Consider the following 16201-nt stretch of genomic DNA (forward strand, 5'->3'; position numbering starts at 1 on the left):
GTGCCCATTCAGTGGAGGCCTGGCTGTTTCTCCTGGAGTGTGCCGCTGCTGATTCGTGTTTGCTATCCTGACACTACTGAACTGGACTGCCAGTATCCTAACAAGTGGAGACTGGAATCACCCTGAGGAACTACTTCTAAACCAGCACAGAGCAGAGCCTCAAGCTTTCCTCTGGATTCATCCACCGCGGCTGATTCATGAATGGTGTTTGTTGTCTTTGTTGTCAAGATATCAGCAGTTCAGTTTGCAGGAATCAGCAGCAGCAGCGTGACCTACTCGCAAAGACTGGATTTGCTCCAAAGAACTATTTCTAAACAAATCCACATTCTCCTTTGCTCTACTAACCTTTCCTTCCCACTGCCTCTGATGGGTGGTGAACTAGAGGGGAGTTTAAAGCATTTAAAAACCCTTATTAAAAGTAGATTTTAGCCGGTTGTGGTGGTGCACGCCAGTAGTATTTGCTGAAGGAGGCAGAGGCAGGAGGATCACGAATTCGAGGTCAGCCTGGGCTACACATTAAAAAAAAGAAAGAAAGAAAGAAAGAAAGAAAGAAAGAAAGAAAGAAAGAAAGGAAGGAAGAAAGAAAGGAAGGAAGAAAGAAGAAAAGAAGGAAGGAAGGAAGGAAGGAAAGAAAGAAAGGAAGGAAGGAAGGAAGGAAGGAAGAAAGAAAGAAAGAAAGAAAGAAAGAAAGAAAGAAAAGAATAGATTTTAGGGGCTGGAGAGGTGGCTCAGCGGATAAGAGCACTGACTGCTCTTCCAGAGGTCCTGAGTTCAATTCCCAGCAACCACATGGTGGCTCACAACCATCTGTAATGGGATCCGATGCTCTCCTCTGGTGTGTCTGAAGACAGTAACAGTGTACTAATGTAAATAAAATAGATAAAAGTAGTTTTTTTTTCTTTTCTTTTTTTCGGAGCTGGGGACCGAACCCAGGGCCTTGTGCTTGCTAGGCAAGCGCTCTACCACTGAGCTAAATCCCCAACCCCTAAAAGTAGGTTTTAAAAAAATCAAAGCCTGCACCTAAGTTCAAATTTTTAGGCTGTAGGTGACCTTGACTGTGAACAATATGCCAAACATTTCTATGTTCACTTTCTCATCTCTGAAATGGGTACAACTGCAATAGTTATTTCTCGAAGCTGGTATTAGGGTTACGCTCCTTCGATAGTAAGCGGTGGAGCAGCAAAGCTCAGTGGCAGAGCAGAGCAGAGCAACAGGCCCTGTGTTCAATCTTAAGAATTTACGAGAGCGGGGAGGTGGGAGAGAGAAGAAAAGAAGGCTTAAGTTGGGCTCGCCATCCTGTTCTGTTGAGGCAGTGGGTGTGAGCCACTTCATTTCCTGCACTGGTGTGGACTTCTGAGTCTTATCTCTTCTCCTCCAAAGCAGCCTGTCCGGAGGTAGAGGGTAAACACAAAGGAGGGATGGGGTGCGGCTGTCCAGTTTCCTGATGTTCAGCTTGCTGGTCTGTCTTAGAAAGCATGGTGTCTGCTGGAAGGCAGGGCGTGGTCATTTAAAGGCAAGGAGAATCTAAACAAAGGTCACATAGGAGCATGTGGACAAACCTGTTAGAGAACAGCATGGTGGATAAGAACCAAGTGTGTCTCTCTTGAGAACTTTGGCAAATTTGTGTTCTGCAGCAAATCCTTGCATTTCATCTGTGAAATGGGAATACTGTAAAGTAACAATTCTTACCTAGAGGGTAACTGAGGGACTGGAATACGTCACATATCAGAAGTACTGTACTAGGGCTTCTGGCTGCATATTTGTTCAATGTTGAAACAGTTCATTGCCTCTGACTTACATGCCAGTCCTCACACATGCATGCAGGGCCTCACACATGCATACAGGGCCTCACACATGCATGCAGGGCCTCACACATGCATACAGGGCCTCACACATGCATACAGGGCCTCACACATGCATACAGGGCCTCACACATGCATGCATAGCCTCACACATGCATGCGGGGCCTCACACATGCATACAGGGCCTCACACATGCATACAGGGCCTCACACATGCATGCAGGGCCTCACACATGCATGCATAGCCTCACACATGCATGCATAGCCTCACACATGCATACAGGGCCTCACACATGCATACAGGGCCTCACACATGCATGCAGGGCTTCACACATGCATACAGGGCCTCACACATGCATGCGGGGCCTCACACATGCATGCAGGGCTTCACACATGCATGCAGGGCCTCACACATGCAGGGCAAGTGCCGTATTACCAAGCTACATTCCCAGAGCAAGAGACATGGATGTTTCTTTGAGCTAGGAAGATAGAGGAAGATCAATATTCAAAACTCTGAGTGGCTAGTCATTTGTAAACTTTTTATTGTATCCTAAAGATGCCCTTCATAATATCCTAGGATCTTTAGGGAAAAGGTTTAGACAGGGCCTTGGACCATCTGAGGTCCCAGCTAGGGAGAGACTGGGCATACCGCTGGGATGAGAGAGCCAGGTTCAAGTCCGTGTTCTGTGTTTCTCTAACTTGAGAGAATGTCAGGTGACATGTTAAAATGGCATTTTCTTCTCTGTTTTGTCATAGTACAAACATTCCCTCAAGATACCAAATGGCCAAACCTTCTTGTGTATACTATTACTCATCCGGTACCTCCCTTTGGATAAGCACTGTGGTGATTTGGGAATGTGTGTGCGTGAGTGTGTGTGTGTGTGTGTGTGTGTGTGTGTGTGTGTGTGTGTGAATGCGAGTGTGTGTGTGTGAATGCGTGTGTGTGTGTGCATGTGTAGTGTGTGTGGTGTTCACTTGTGTACTGACCATCCTGTGATACGGGGGATGGATGGACCCCTGGGCTTAGGGTATGCTAAGGAGGTGCTCTATGTAGCATGTTATGGAAGACTTCCTGCCAGGAAGATGTCATTTCTACTCCACACGTGGGGAAACTGAGGCACAAGGAAGCTGTGACCTTACCCACCCAAGTCACACAGGTTAGCTGAAGCTTAGTTTGTCCCATCTGAAGCAACATTTTGGACAGAGATTTTGACAAATATTTAGGACATAGAAAGAGGAACAATGTCCAGCCTCTCCCTGACTGCTTTCTAGGGAGCCTCTATCAAGTCTGATGGCACTGAGGAGATGGTCCTGTGCTAGATGAAGAGGTTCTGAGCCTTTCTATTCACCTCCAGTTCCCTCCCACTGATGCTCTCTGAGGCTAGAGACAGAGAGCAATCCTCAGCCTAGGCCAGGGGCTTTACACTGAGACCTGTAGAGCCAGGCAGGGCAAGGCAGTGAGAAGAGCCATTCATTCAGGAGTGAGAAAAGCCACATCACAAGGGACATGTGGAATGATGGCTGCCACCTTGTCTTCATAGCACCACCACCAACACTAGGCCAGCCTGCTACAGACCCACATTGCCTTGGCAGATTTTCTCAAGAACAGCAGAAAACCCCAAGGAAGCTACTACAGGGTAATCAACCATCAAGCTATTTCCTTACTTACTATCATGCTAATTATTAATACATTTACTTACTTGTATGCACTCCATGTGTGAGCACACACCTTTTTGGAGACTACTTTTCTCTTCCATATGGGTCCCAGGAATAGAACTCAGGGCATGAATCTTGGCAGCAAGTGCCTTTACCTGCTGAGCCATCTGCCTGGCCCCAGGGTACTCACTTCCCTCCTTCTTCCCTTGATGGGGTCTCAGGTATCTTAGGTCTTAGGCTGACCGTGTACTCACTAAGAGGCCAAGGATGGATGACCTTGAACTTTTAATCCTCTTGCTTCAACCTTCCAAATGCTGGGTTAGAAGTAGGTGCACACTGTACGTACAGTGCTGGGGTTTGAACCTAGGACTCCATGCATGTTAGACAAACATTCTCCCAACTGAACTATTCCCAGCCTCTCATCCTTCTTTCAATAGTCACTTACTGTATTTCATCCTCATCTATGGAATAATTAATTAGCAGGAATCATAATCACTGTAGACCATTAATACAATTTTTCCATTTGGTTGCCTTTGGATTTTAAAGACAGGGTTTCTCTGTGTAAAGGTTTTGGCTATCCTAGAACTCGCTTTGTAGACCAGGCTAGCCCTGAACTCAGAGATTCACCTGCCTCTGCCTTTCAAGTGCTGGGATTAAAGGCCTGTGTCACTATGCCCAGAGTTTATCCTAGTGAGCCTCACCAAGGAGAAGTGGCGGAGTGTGGAATGTTTTCAATTGATCATCATCATTCTGTTTCATCAAAACATTTGTTGAGCACCTACTATGTGCTGAGCACCTACTATGTGCGTCACCAGTGCCAGTTACGAACTGCTGTGAGGACCGACATTTGAGCCGTCACAGGTTATTTCTGACCAGGAAAATCATCCAGGTAGAATGGGAAGATGATGAAGTCACAGGAAAGATTTTAAAGAGCTCTATTTGGAGGCTCGGCTATTTTCTGGATGTCACGGGCACAGCTGCTCTCCTGGCGTGTATAAATTTGAGCATGGTCCTCCGCACGCATGTGCGCGTGCTCCTTGAAGGTGATGATAATGAATTGAGATATGGAAAACCTGAAACTGATTTCAAGGCATGTGGCTCAAGGGGGAATGCTTTAGAAAAAGGGTCCTGGGAGAAAAGGCAAAAGGAATTGGGGTTACTAGCAATGTATCCTGGAGAAGAGAAGGTTAAGGAGAATTTAATAGCCATCTTCAAATATCTAAAGGGATATTGCTCATGTGTTTTAAACATCAGTTCCTGTCTACAAAGGACAGGGCATGAGGGAATTATCTTAAACGGGAGCTGGAGGGACTTAGATTAGATACCAATGAAGAAAAGAATACAGCTGAAGAGACCCTGAGATGCTGGGAGGCAACTTGATTTCTAGAAGGCTGAATTATTTTAGGAACAGTGGCTGATGACTATTACTGGAGGGGGAAAGAGGCGAGCTTGGGGCTTTCAAGTCAGCCAGCCACAGACAGTAGGATCTTCAGCAAACGATTTCACCTTCCTGTGGGTCTGTTTCCCCATTGGTTACATGGGGGGTGGGGGGGGGGGATGACGACAATGCTGTACTGGTTTCAAGGCTGAATTAGGCTAGGTACAGAAAGCCCTGTGGTCTGGCCTAGAAGCAAGCTCACCCAGCAATGGATGGCGTTTGTTCGGTCCTGTTAATCAACTATGGTCTTAGAAGGGGGAAAAATACACTACACATAAGTACAAGCTCTCTTTCCAAGTTTAATCGGTAAATAGATGCTGTTGTGTGCTGTGGGGTTTTTTTTTTGTTTTTTGTTGTTGTTTTTGTTTGTTTGTTTGTTTTTGGTTCTTTTTTTCGGAGCTGGGGACCGAACCCAGGGCCTTGTGCTTCCTAGGCAAGCCCTCTACCACTGAGCTAAATCCCCAACCCCTGCTGTGGGGTTTATAATCGTTCTGAGATTATGTGGTGTCAAAACTTAAAAACTCAAATAAATATACATTTTTTTTTTTTGAGACAGGGTTACTTTATGTAGTCCTGGCTGTCCTAGATCTTGATCTGTAGACCATGCTGATCTGGGACTCAGATCCACCGGCCTCTGCCTCCCACATGCTGGGATTAAAGGTGTGAACGCCACTGCCCAGCTTTAGATATAATCTTAAAATAATGCCATTGTGGGCTGGGGGGGGGGGGACTCCATCAATCAGGCGCTTGTGTGCGAGCTTGAGTACCCAAGTTTAATCACTGGTACCTATGTTAAAACGTCAGGTACAAGGGCACACATGCCTGTAATCCCAGCAATGGACAGACAGGAGAGTCCCTGGGGCTGGTTGGCCAGTCAGTGTTATCCAATCAGTGAGTTCTGTGTTCAGAAAGAAATTCCGTCTCAAAATACCAATTAATACTGAAGGTTAGACTCAAGCCTCCACTCTTGTGCACACACAACTTTCTACACACACACACACACACACACACACGCACATGCACAGAGAGAGAAAGAGACAAGGTGACAGACAGGAAAAGACAGAGAGACATAGAGACAGAGAAAGAAGCAGGGTGACAGAGAGACAGGGAAAGACAGAGAGACAGAGAAAGAGACAGGGTGACAGACAGGGAAAGACAGAGAGAAAGCAAAGGCACACTTCCTTTTCTTCTGCCAAGTTGAGCATAGGACTGAGGCCTTTTCAAGTCTCCTACAACTGAGCCACACACCAGGATCCACCAAGGTCAAGTTCAGAGTGAAAGGTAGGTGGGGGAGAGACCTAGAGAGGTTCTTGGATGGAAGACATTGCTACGATTTATGTAGATAAATGAAGCATGGTAGTACACAGTCACAGTTTTAGCATTTGGAAAACTGAGGCAGGAGGATTGCAAGTTGAAGTCAATCTAGGCTACAACTTAGTGACTTCTAGGTCAGTCTGGGATATATAATGAGAACCCATCACAAAAACAAAAACAAACAAAAAAAATGGAAACCAACAACAGCAACAAAAATTCAACAAATCAGAAACACAAACAAGTAAAAGTTGAATTCTTGGGTTGACCAGATGGTTCAGCAGTGAAGGTGTTAGTGCCAAAAATAAGATGTGAGTTTCACCCTTAAAATTCACGTGGTGGAAGGAGAAAAGCAACTCGTGCTGGAAGGAGAAAAGCAACTCGTGCACGCTGCCCTCTGACCTCATCATGGACGCCATGTTATATGTGTGTAACACAACACTAAAATAAATAAAGCATTCGGGTTCCCTAACCTACAGATCAGCCCAGGCTGACTTCAAAGTCATCAGTCATTCACTGGGAATCTCTTGGTGTTCTGAAAAAATATTTGTAACTTCAGAAAAAGGTAGCTGTTTCTGACACTTTGAATATACATTTTAAAAAGTTGTTAACATCAGGTAGGAGGTATGCACAGCGCATGTGTGGAAGCCAGAGGCCAATTTTGTATAGGCAGCTCTCTCCTCCTCCACCTATATGTGGTTTCAAGCATCGAAGTCATGTCTTATATGCCTTACTAAGTGCCTTTGCCTGCCGAGCCATTGCACTGGCCCCTGTTCCAGTTATCTCAAATGCTTTCAAGAAGCTATCCCTGAAACTGTATTCTAGAAACTTTACTCCAGAGCAATTATAACCCTGCAGTGCATTTAACTTACTAATATTTATTGAAATATTTTTAGCTGCAAAAACATTTTATGTGCACTATTATTTATTAATGCCCTGTTTTAAAATATAACACATAAAATTTATTCCAGTGCACATTAGTAAATAAATTATGCTTGTAATTTCTAATGCATTTTTAATTATAAATTTATCCATGTCTACCTTTATTTATGATATCAGTGTCTCAGTGTTGAACATACTGTATATTAATGGAGACACTGTTAATTATGCATTCTTGGAAGTTGCATTCGACAAAACATCCAATTTTTTTTTTAACATTCTAAGTACTGTTAGCATCTATTAATTTAGGAGTCAGCACTCAGTCGTAACTAACCTCTGAAATCAGAAAAGTGATGCTAGGAGCTGGCTATGAGGCTAGATTTTGGAGCATCATAAATAAATACTATTGTTAAATTTAAATCTGCTAGCACGCGTCCTTCTTATCTTGCCAATGTAAATGTAGCTGGCTGGTGAGGTACTGTGACACCAGTCCGATGTTCCTTTTTCACTCCAAATACCCAAAAAGAGTTACTCAACAGAGGTAACAATCAGCAGGAAAAGGCCACAGAAAAATGTCTGCCGAGCCTGTACCATCAGCTGCATTCCAGAGCCTCACACACCCTCTGCAGGAAATGGTACCACTGAGCCACACTCCTGAGTCCATTGACAGGTGTTTATTACATTGGCGCCATGTGTGCGCACGTGTGTTTGAGTGTATGTATGTGTGCACTCATGTATGCTAACTGGTCTGTATGGAGGTCAGAGGGTCAGAGGACACCTTACAGGAACTGGTCCTTTTTGTGCTCTATGGGTTTCAGGATTTGAACTTGGGCCATCATGCTTGACAGCAGTTCCTTTGACCTGCTGTGCCATCTCGCCAGCCCGTATTTAAATATTCGTTTCAGAGTCTTAATGTTTAAGATGGTTTTGGGTGGTAAATTTTGCACTCCCCTTCCAGTAACCAAAGTGACTTAGAAGCAAAATATTTGTTTTTCTTTTTAAATCTTAATTGAATTATTACTTATATTTAAAAAATAATATATTGCTGTGAACTTCTATACGTCTGGGACTTCTTTAGAATAGTCTGAATGAAAATTTGACACCTAACTTACTTTTTTTCTGGAATTTCTTTGTCCTATAACAGTGTAAATAGGTGCCTATGTTTTCCTGGGACACAGGACAGGGCGCACATTTCAAGATCAGAAGGCAGCAACATTGGCAAGAAGGACATGTACTAGCAGGTTTAAATATAACAATAGTACAGGTTCACAGAGCACGGGGAAGCTGTCCCCATGTCTCCAAGCTCTGGCAGGCTTCTGGGAGTATGGCTTCCTCGCCACTGTGCTGGCTTGCAGCTTCCTGTACCTGTTTGCCAAAGAGGCCCTGTCTGTGCACTGCCGATGTTTCCAGAGTCAGATTTGAAATGCTTCATCTCAAGCTCAGGTTTGAGCAACCTTTTGGTCAACATGCACACTACCAAGTGTTGATGGTGTTTTAAGTGCATGCATGTTAGGTAGGCCCCGAGCTACACCTCCAGCAGAAGCTTTCAACACATAAGAAACAAGAAAACAGGGGGCTGGAGAGATGGCTCAGTGGTTAAGAGCACCGACTGCTCTTCCCGAGGTCCTGAGTTCAAATCCCAGCAACCACATGGTGGCTCACAACCATCTGTAATGAGATCTGATGCCCTCTTCTGGTGTCTGAAGACAGCTACAGTGTACATATATAAATAAAATAAATACTCAGCTCCAAAACAAACAAACAAACAAACAAACAAACAAATAAATAAATAAAATATTTAAAAAAAAAAAAAAGAAACAAGAAAACACCTTCTTCCTCGTGGCCCATCAGATAGACTCGTGTCAAAAGGGTAGGTGTTATGATTTGAATCTGAAATGCCCCTCTCAGACTTATGTCCTGAATGTGTGAGCCTCAGCACGACTGGAAATCAGTCTTATTGGCTAAGTAAGAAACAAGGGTGGGGGGGCTGGGGATTTAGCTCAGTGGTAGAGCGCTTACCTAGGAAGCGCAAGGCCCTGGGTTCGGTCCCCAGCTCCGAAAAAAAGAACCAAAAAAAAAAAAAAAAAAAAGAAAAGAAAAAAGAAACAAGGGTGGGCCTTTGAAAGTTGTGACCAAGGGTTTCTGACTCCACTTTGTAGTTTTGCTTTGATGTGAAAAGTCTCCATGTATTACTCCATGTGTTACTTCTGGAGCCTCACAACAAGCCTAGGTGAAGAAACAGTCAACAGAGAGGCAAGTAGCTTGTTAATGCCTGAGGCTCAGAGCTGGTAGGTCCACTGCAAGTGCTCATAGCCGCTGAGCCATCTGTCTAGTGCCTGTCTTCCCCGTTTCATGAGTAAAGACCTGTGTAAAAGAGGGGCAGCATAGGGTGGCGACTCACAGAGCCATGGAATGGCAGAGTGGGGATTTGATTTTTATAATCTACACAAACTTGGCAGTCCGATTGGCTACAGTTTTACCTGGTTTTGTGTGTCCAAGAGACAATTAGATGGTTGGACTTCAAGGTGGGCTCCAAAGAGGTTAAAAAGAGAGGATAAGATCTAGAGGGACTGGGGGAGGGAGGTCAGCGTAGCCCTGGCTTAGCAGATAAGGTCTAGGTTCCATTCCAAGTAGACTTTGAGTCCAGAAAGCCCTGAAAGAGCCAGAGTTGGGGTCAATCTAAGGCCAGTGGACAATTCTACCACAAGCCTCCAAGCACTAAGACCCCTCCCTTCCAGGAAGGGTAGAGCCAGGTTAGCTCCTGGAAAAATTGCAAGCCAACTGTCAGACAAAGCCACCTGTGACTCCCAACTGACCCTCTCTGGAAAGTCTCGAATGATCCATTGACCAGAAATCAGTTTGAAGGTCACTTCGCTCCCCAAATAGTACCCTGCCCAGTTGCTTTTTGTTTAAATTCTGCCCTTATCAAAAATATATAATTGCTAGAGTCTGCTTAGGGCCATCTCCCTCTTGAAGCACGTGGCTCCAATGCGCTGGAACAATAAAACTCCTGTTTTTGCATTGATTACGGACTCCGTGAGTCTCACTCAAGGGATCCTGATAGAGGTCCAACTCTCATTTCAATTGTTGGCTGGGAAGTTCACCTCTTGTGGGGGACGGTAAATCAGAGGAACGGCTCAAGCGGGTACCATGGTTCTCTGTGTCTCCTCTCGGTTGCTTTTGTGTTTATGTGCCAGTTTTGCTTTCTGTTTGTGCTTGCAAGAGTCACAGTAACTGGGACAGTCACTTGTACAGGCAGACGCGCCTTAATGTTCCAACCTCTCCAGAGGGGTTGGGGAAAACTCTGCTCTGGTTTGGTCTTGTAAACTTTGGACCCTGCATGAGCCGGCCAGTTAGCCTATTTGTTCTGCCCGAGGAAGGGGAGAATAGTCTGTGTGTTAATTGGTCTTCTTAGTGTTCTTGGACTTGGACTGATGAAATTTTTGGATGTAGGATGGAAACTTTCTACTACCCTTCTGGGTCTCGTCCTGAGCTTTGACATGAGGTCCATGGATGTGCACACAACTTGTCAGTAGACATAAAGAAACTCCAGACCATGTGCACATCTGAATGGCCAGCTTTTGGGGTCAATTGTCCCCAGGAAGGGACATTCAATCTCTCCATAACCATGGCAGTCAAATGTAAGATCCTGGGACTTGGATCCAGATCTGCTAGTCACCTGGATCAGGTCCCCTATTAACTGTCTGGAAAGAGACTGCTTGGGTCTGTCCTTTTCTCCCTAGCCGGGTTCTCACTTTCAAGACTCATTCTGAGCTCAGGGAAGAAGACAGAAATTCTCCAGGAATATGAAACTGCAGATCTCCCCCTCCTTGATACCCCTCCCTTCCCCCTTGCCCTGAGTCCCCTGAGCCCCAAGCAGAGGCTGAGGCTCTACTGCCCTGGCTCCTACACCCCTTTACCGAGGCCCCACAGAGGACAACACAGGGCCTGCCATGGGGACATGAAGCCATAGAGCTGCATCCCAACACCACCGTGGCCCTCCCCCTGCAGGCCTTTGGGCCTGCAGACACAACAGGGAATCAGGCCATGCAATACTGGCCCTTTTCTACCTGACCTCTATGCCTCACTAATCTAGTAGAGTCCATTCTTTTCACACACCGGCCTACTTGGGATGACTGTCAGTAGCTTTTGCAGGTCATCTTTACCACTGAAGAGAAGGAACAAATTCTCCTAGAGGCCCAACTCAAACTTCACAGCCCCAACCTTAAAGAACTGACCTAGAAAACTGAGGGTCCACCTTTGTTAACATATATTGCTTTATGGAGTGATGCCAGCAGGCCCCTGACGGAGCCTATGGTGTTGTGTGTGTAAGAATCCAGCAGGTCCCTGAAGGAGCCCATGGTGCCATGTATGCGAGAGTCCAATTGGTGTTTGCTTCTCCTCTCACCCAAGTATGAAATAAGAAACCAACCATATCCTGCTTGAGTGAATCTACAGGGTATCACTCTGTTGGTCACTTTAAGACTGGTGTAGATACACCAAGATTGTCTTTTGGTTCTTTTGCTAGATACATTTTTGTTTTGTTTTGTTTTTAATGACAGGCGTCTTTCTACATAGATCAGGCTGCCTCAGCTTCTGATCCTTCTGCTACAGCCTCCCCTATGCTGGGGTTACATTGGTACAGCACTTAGTTTGCTGAAAATCACCCCAAGGGTTTCTTTGTGTAGCCTTGGTTATCCTGTAGCTCACTCTGTAGACCAGGCTAGCCTCGAACTCACAGAGAGCTGCCTGCCTCTGTCTCCCAAGTGCTAGGATTAAAGGTATGGGCTTGAAATGCGTTTTTTTGAGACAATTTTTCAGAGAGAACAACAGAATCAAATAACTTACCCTTCCCTAGCTTTATCATGATTTTCTCTTGTGGTGTGTGTGTGTGTGTGTGTGTGTGTGTGTGTGTGTGTGTATGTGTGTGTATGTGTGTGTGCGTGTGTGCGCACAAAGGCCAGAGGACAATCTAACTTTTTTTTTTTAAAAGACAGGATCTCACTATGAGGTGCTGGCTGGCCCAGAACTTGATATATAAACCAGGCTGGCTGGCCTCAGGTACACAGAATCTGCCTATCCTTGTCAACTTAATTTTTTGAGACAGGGTCTGTGTGTGTCTTGGGAGTCGACCAATTAGGTAAGACTGACTTGGCCAGCCTGCCTCTGAGCTCTGCCCACCTGTTCCTCAGTGGTTGTCTGAGTGTGAGCCACCACATACAGATTTTTACGTGAGTTTTGCAGATCAAACTCAGGTATTTATGCTTGCATGGCAAGTGGTCTACTGAGCTGTCCCCACAGCCCTCTGCCATGGATTTTTGTTCTAGAAAGTTAATCTCACATCCCTCCCCAAACCGTCTACCAGTCCTGAATATGGCTGCTATCACTGTGGGTGAAGAGCATGTCAATTAACATGGGTTGTGATATGTTGAGCCCCGTGCTGTTGGTGTTCATCACACATTATTAACCCATTTGAGTCTCATAGTAATACTCAGAAGTTGGGCACTTACTAATGGAAAGAAACAGCAAGACGAGGTCTGGTATCCAAAGACTCACAGAAAGTTAGAATTGGTATTTGGTAATTGACTTTTTTTTTTTTAAATTAGTGAACCACTCCATACATACAGTGTATCCTGGTCACACTCACATCTCCCCTAACTCATCCCAGACCTATCCCTACCCTCTTCCAAGTTTCTGACTAGCCCCCTTCCTCAAAAAATTTGATCCAGTTTGTGTTGCCCATACATTCCTGGGTGTGAGGCCATCCACTGGAGATGGTTGACTTGCCATACCCTTAAGGTAAACCCATTCTCCCTCTACCCAGTAGACACCAACTGTAAGTAACTTCTCATTTACCAACTGGGGCTTGTGAGCTCCTCCTGCTTCCTTTCTGGAATGTTGACTGGCTTCGTCTGTGTGCTTCTTGTACAGGTAACCAGAGGTAGTGAGATTTCATGAATGCAGGGAGCTTGTCATGTCCAGAAGGTACTGTTCCCAATGTCATTGATGGTCCTTTCAGTGAAGGTGTGATGTGTCCTGCTGCTGGGTATTTGATCACACTGTAAACCCCAAGACTGTGTTAAGTTACAAAAAAAAAAAAAAAAAAAAAAAAAAAAAAAAAAAAAACAAGCAAAACAAGCAAACAAACCTGTTTTTAGTTGTGGTGTGGCTTAGTCCTTAATTCACACCTTTAATCCCTCCGACTGAAATACAGACGAGCCCGAAATACAAACCTTTAATCTCAAACAACGAAGGTAAAGTTAGTTGGTGAAAGGAAGCAGCCATGTTTGAAAGTGATGTCTAATTGAATGTCAGGCAAAGTGACGAATCAGAAAAAAGATTTGACAGGATAGGACATGCCCAACTCTCAAGAGGAGGTAAAGAGGCAGTTTTACTGAGAAAGTTTTATAGAGACAGGTGAAGACAGAATGAGTCAGAGAACAAGGAGGAGCCAGGAGATCAGTACAGATTGCTTAAATTAATACCACGCCTACCAGAGCAGTTCAGTCGGAAGCTAAGAGAAGCCAGATTGAATCAGTCAGCTTGGAGAGTAGTCTGAGCCAGAATAGCCATCCAACGATCAGAAAGAACTAGAAAGCAGGAGTGCATTCAGCAGGAAGTCTCGGAGGCTGAAAACGTTCTAGGCCTAGATTAGATTAAACAGAGGCTATAAGCTTCCAGGACTAGGCCTAGATTAGCTGACTTGAGTTAGTAAGCCTCCCAGACAACAAATACAACAGGAGAATAAAAGTTATGTACAATGTCCCACTGTGGCTGAGCACTCCACAGACACTTCATCTCTGCACTTTGGCCAGTTATTAGTTTCTGTATTAACCATTGCTGCAGTAAAAACAAACAAACAAACAAACAAACAAACACTTCTCTGATTAGGTCTGAGAGCTTCGCTAATCTGGGATTTTAGATAGTAGTTTAAAAAGCGTTTGGTATGTCCATGTAGCAAATAATAGTTGCGGTGAACTCTTCTTTCTGATATGGCAGTAAAGCTGAAGACGTTTCCCTATAAAAGTAAGCAGAAAATGCTTACAGCGATCCTTAACACTTGACAGTAAACAGAAGTCAGTTAACCTGCTCCAGAAACGGCTATGGGCAGTACGCATGCGCAAGACACCCCCAGACCCCGCCCCTCGTCCCGCCCCCGGGAGGCCAGGGCTTCTCGTTCCTGGCTCTGGGGCTTGCGCACTGCGTCCCCAGCCAAAGGCGTCTTGCCGATCAGGGACTTCCGGTACGCCGGGTACGGTTCCGGGTCGTGGCGCTGCTCTGGGTAACAGGGTTGCTGTTGCCGGCCGGCAGCTGCGGGGAGCGGCGGGGTCATGAGGGCGAGCCCGGGGCGCCAGGGCCGAGCCGGCCGGTAGGATTGCGGGTCCCCGAGGACTTCGTGGGCGCAGGGTTCGGTGTAGGGGCCGGGAGGCGTAGGGGAGTCAGGACCTCCCTCAGGGACGTGTCCTGGGCGAGGCGGCCTGTAGTGCTGGAAGCAGCTTCAGGTAAAGGTTGCCCCAGCCGTCGCCCCCTCGCCCGCGGAACCCTCCGACCCCTCAGCACCCCGCTGTCCTCGCTGTCCAGCGGCGCCCGTTGGGGCCGTGCTCGGTGGCCTGGGAGCATCCGTTTCCTGGCAGCCTGACAGCTGGGTGTGTGACTTAGGTGAGGAGAGACTTTGGACCTGGTGGTGTGGGGGCGGGGGTGGGGGCGTCCTTGACTCTGGCTGTTTCAGGACCCCGAACTCTGCAAGGTCCGGTGCCCACGCTCTATCCTGTGAAAACAACTTTTCAAAGCATTGCCTGGGCAGTCCTGAAACAGTCCCACAGATTGTTTACTTACCTAGAGTGCTGCTGGGAACTTGGATTCCGTTTTTCTGTTTATGGGACTGACAAGGAATGGTTTACCTGTGTGTGTGTGTGGAGGGGGTAGTTTAAAGAAGTGTATAACTCAAGCCAGAAACTATAAGATGAACCAGGGACCTGAAAATTTGTTACAGCCTCCTTTGAATGACCGCAATATTTGAAACTGGCACTGTCCTCAACTCCGTGCAAAACACCATGTTTGTTACAAACCCCAAAATGGCCAAGTTCAGAACCTTCCCAGGTATAAACAGTCATGTGGGCAGACACATCAGTTTAAGAGGTCGGCATTCACATAGCCAACAAAAAAGGATGGGTCTCTGTTTTGAGCAACCCCCAGAGCCGAAATAAAGTGCGTTCGCTATTCCTAGGTTTAGGAGCCACACACGCTGTAGTCAAAAATTCTTTCTCAGTGATAATTGCACCCATCTTTTTCAGTCACACCCCCTCAAGCTTACTGGACTTTGGGGAGCTGTGTACTCATATATGCCTTTAGCTAAATGCACTGCCTCTGTGACCTTGTGGCTCTTGGCAGCTTTTTACAGTTAACCTTTTAAAAGCTCCACTGTGCTCTTAACCACTGAGCCAACATCCTTTGGATGTTTCATTTAGTAGGCATTCATTGTGCATGGGTATAGGTCAGGTACTGTATGGCAGTTTCATAAGTGAGACCCAGTCTTAATGTGAGCGGTTACTCCAGTCTACAGAGACACGGTGTGAAAGTTTTTCTGTCATACAGAAGTAGTATGTCATGTCAGGTTTTTGAGAGATGACACTCAGTGAAGGGAACGAGCATAACGTGAGGTAAATGAGTTTCAGTTTTTCCTCACTTAATCATTTTAATTCAGGCTGACTGACAGGAAGACACAGGATAGTTGCACAGCTGGTATGAGACGGAGCCGCCTTCTTACCAGGACACACCATGCAAGTACATATTGAAGCAGCTGAGTAGGAGGGAGAATAACACGTTGAAGTGGAGAGTGCAGACAGTCCTCTAAAGGTAGACAAGGCCTGTCGTAGCTGCTTGGTAGGCTGAGGCAGCAGAGTACTTGCACAGATTGCATGAGCCAGCCTGGGCATGGTGAATGGCTCAGTGGTTAAGAGCATGGGCTGCTCTTCCAGAGATCAGAGGTCCTGAGTTCAGTTCCTTGCACCCGCATGGCAGCTCACAGCCATCTGTAACTCCACTTCCAGGGGATCTGATGCCATGTTTTGGCCTCTGTGGATGCTAGGCAAACAGGTGGTGTTTATACACACAAA

At 45.9% G+C, this 16201-nt stretch overlaps 1 protein-coding gene and 1 long non-coding RNA gene across 18 annotated transcripts in view; one reads left to right on the forward strand and one right to left on the reverse strand.

Annotated features, from left to right (window-relative positions):
- Positions 1-12653: 12653 nt before the first annotated feature.
- On the reverse strand, positions 12654-14235 carry LOC108350353 (uncharacterized). Of its 2 annotated transcripts, none has more exons than XR_005502095.2 (4): positions 14131-14235; positions 13580-13731; positions 13234-13318; positions 12654-13144 (listed from the first exon to the last, which is right to left on the reverse strand). It is a non-coding gene; the product is annotated as an uncharacterized LOC108350353 (long non-coding RNA). The 2 variants fall into 2 exon arrangements; XR_005502096.2 differs by having other exon boundaries at positions 13234-13325.
- The window catches only part of Mapkap1 (MAPK associated protein 1), a 202646-nt gene continuing 200666 nt past the window's right edge, over positions 14222-16201 (forward strand). For 3 of the 16 annotated variants that reach the window (XM_063283508.1, XM_063283511.1, XM_039104766.2), the window contains exon 1: positions 14344-14744. The gene's annotated coding sequence lies outside the window, so the exon portion shown is untranslated. Of the gene's footprint in view, positions 14745-16201 lie in introns of all 16 variants that reach the window. The other 13 variants (XM_008761721.3, XM_008761722.3, XM_039104765.2 and 10 more) reach the window with 12 other exon arrangements.

Source organism: Rattus norvegicus, chromosome 3 (assembly GCF_036323735.1).
Source record: "Rattus norvegicus strain BN/NHsdMcwi chromosome 3, GRCr8, whole genome shotgun sequence".
NCBI classification, from domain to species: Eukaryota; Metazoa; Chordata; class Mammalia; order Rodentia; family Muridae; genus Rattus; species Rattus norvegicus.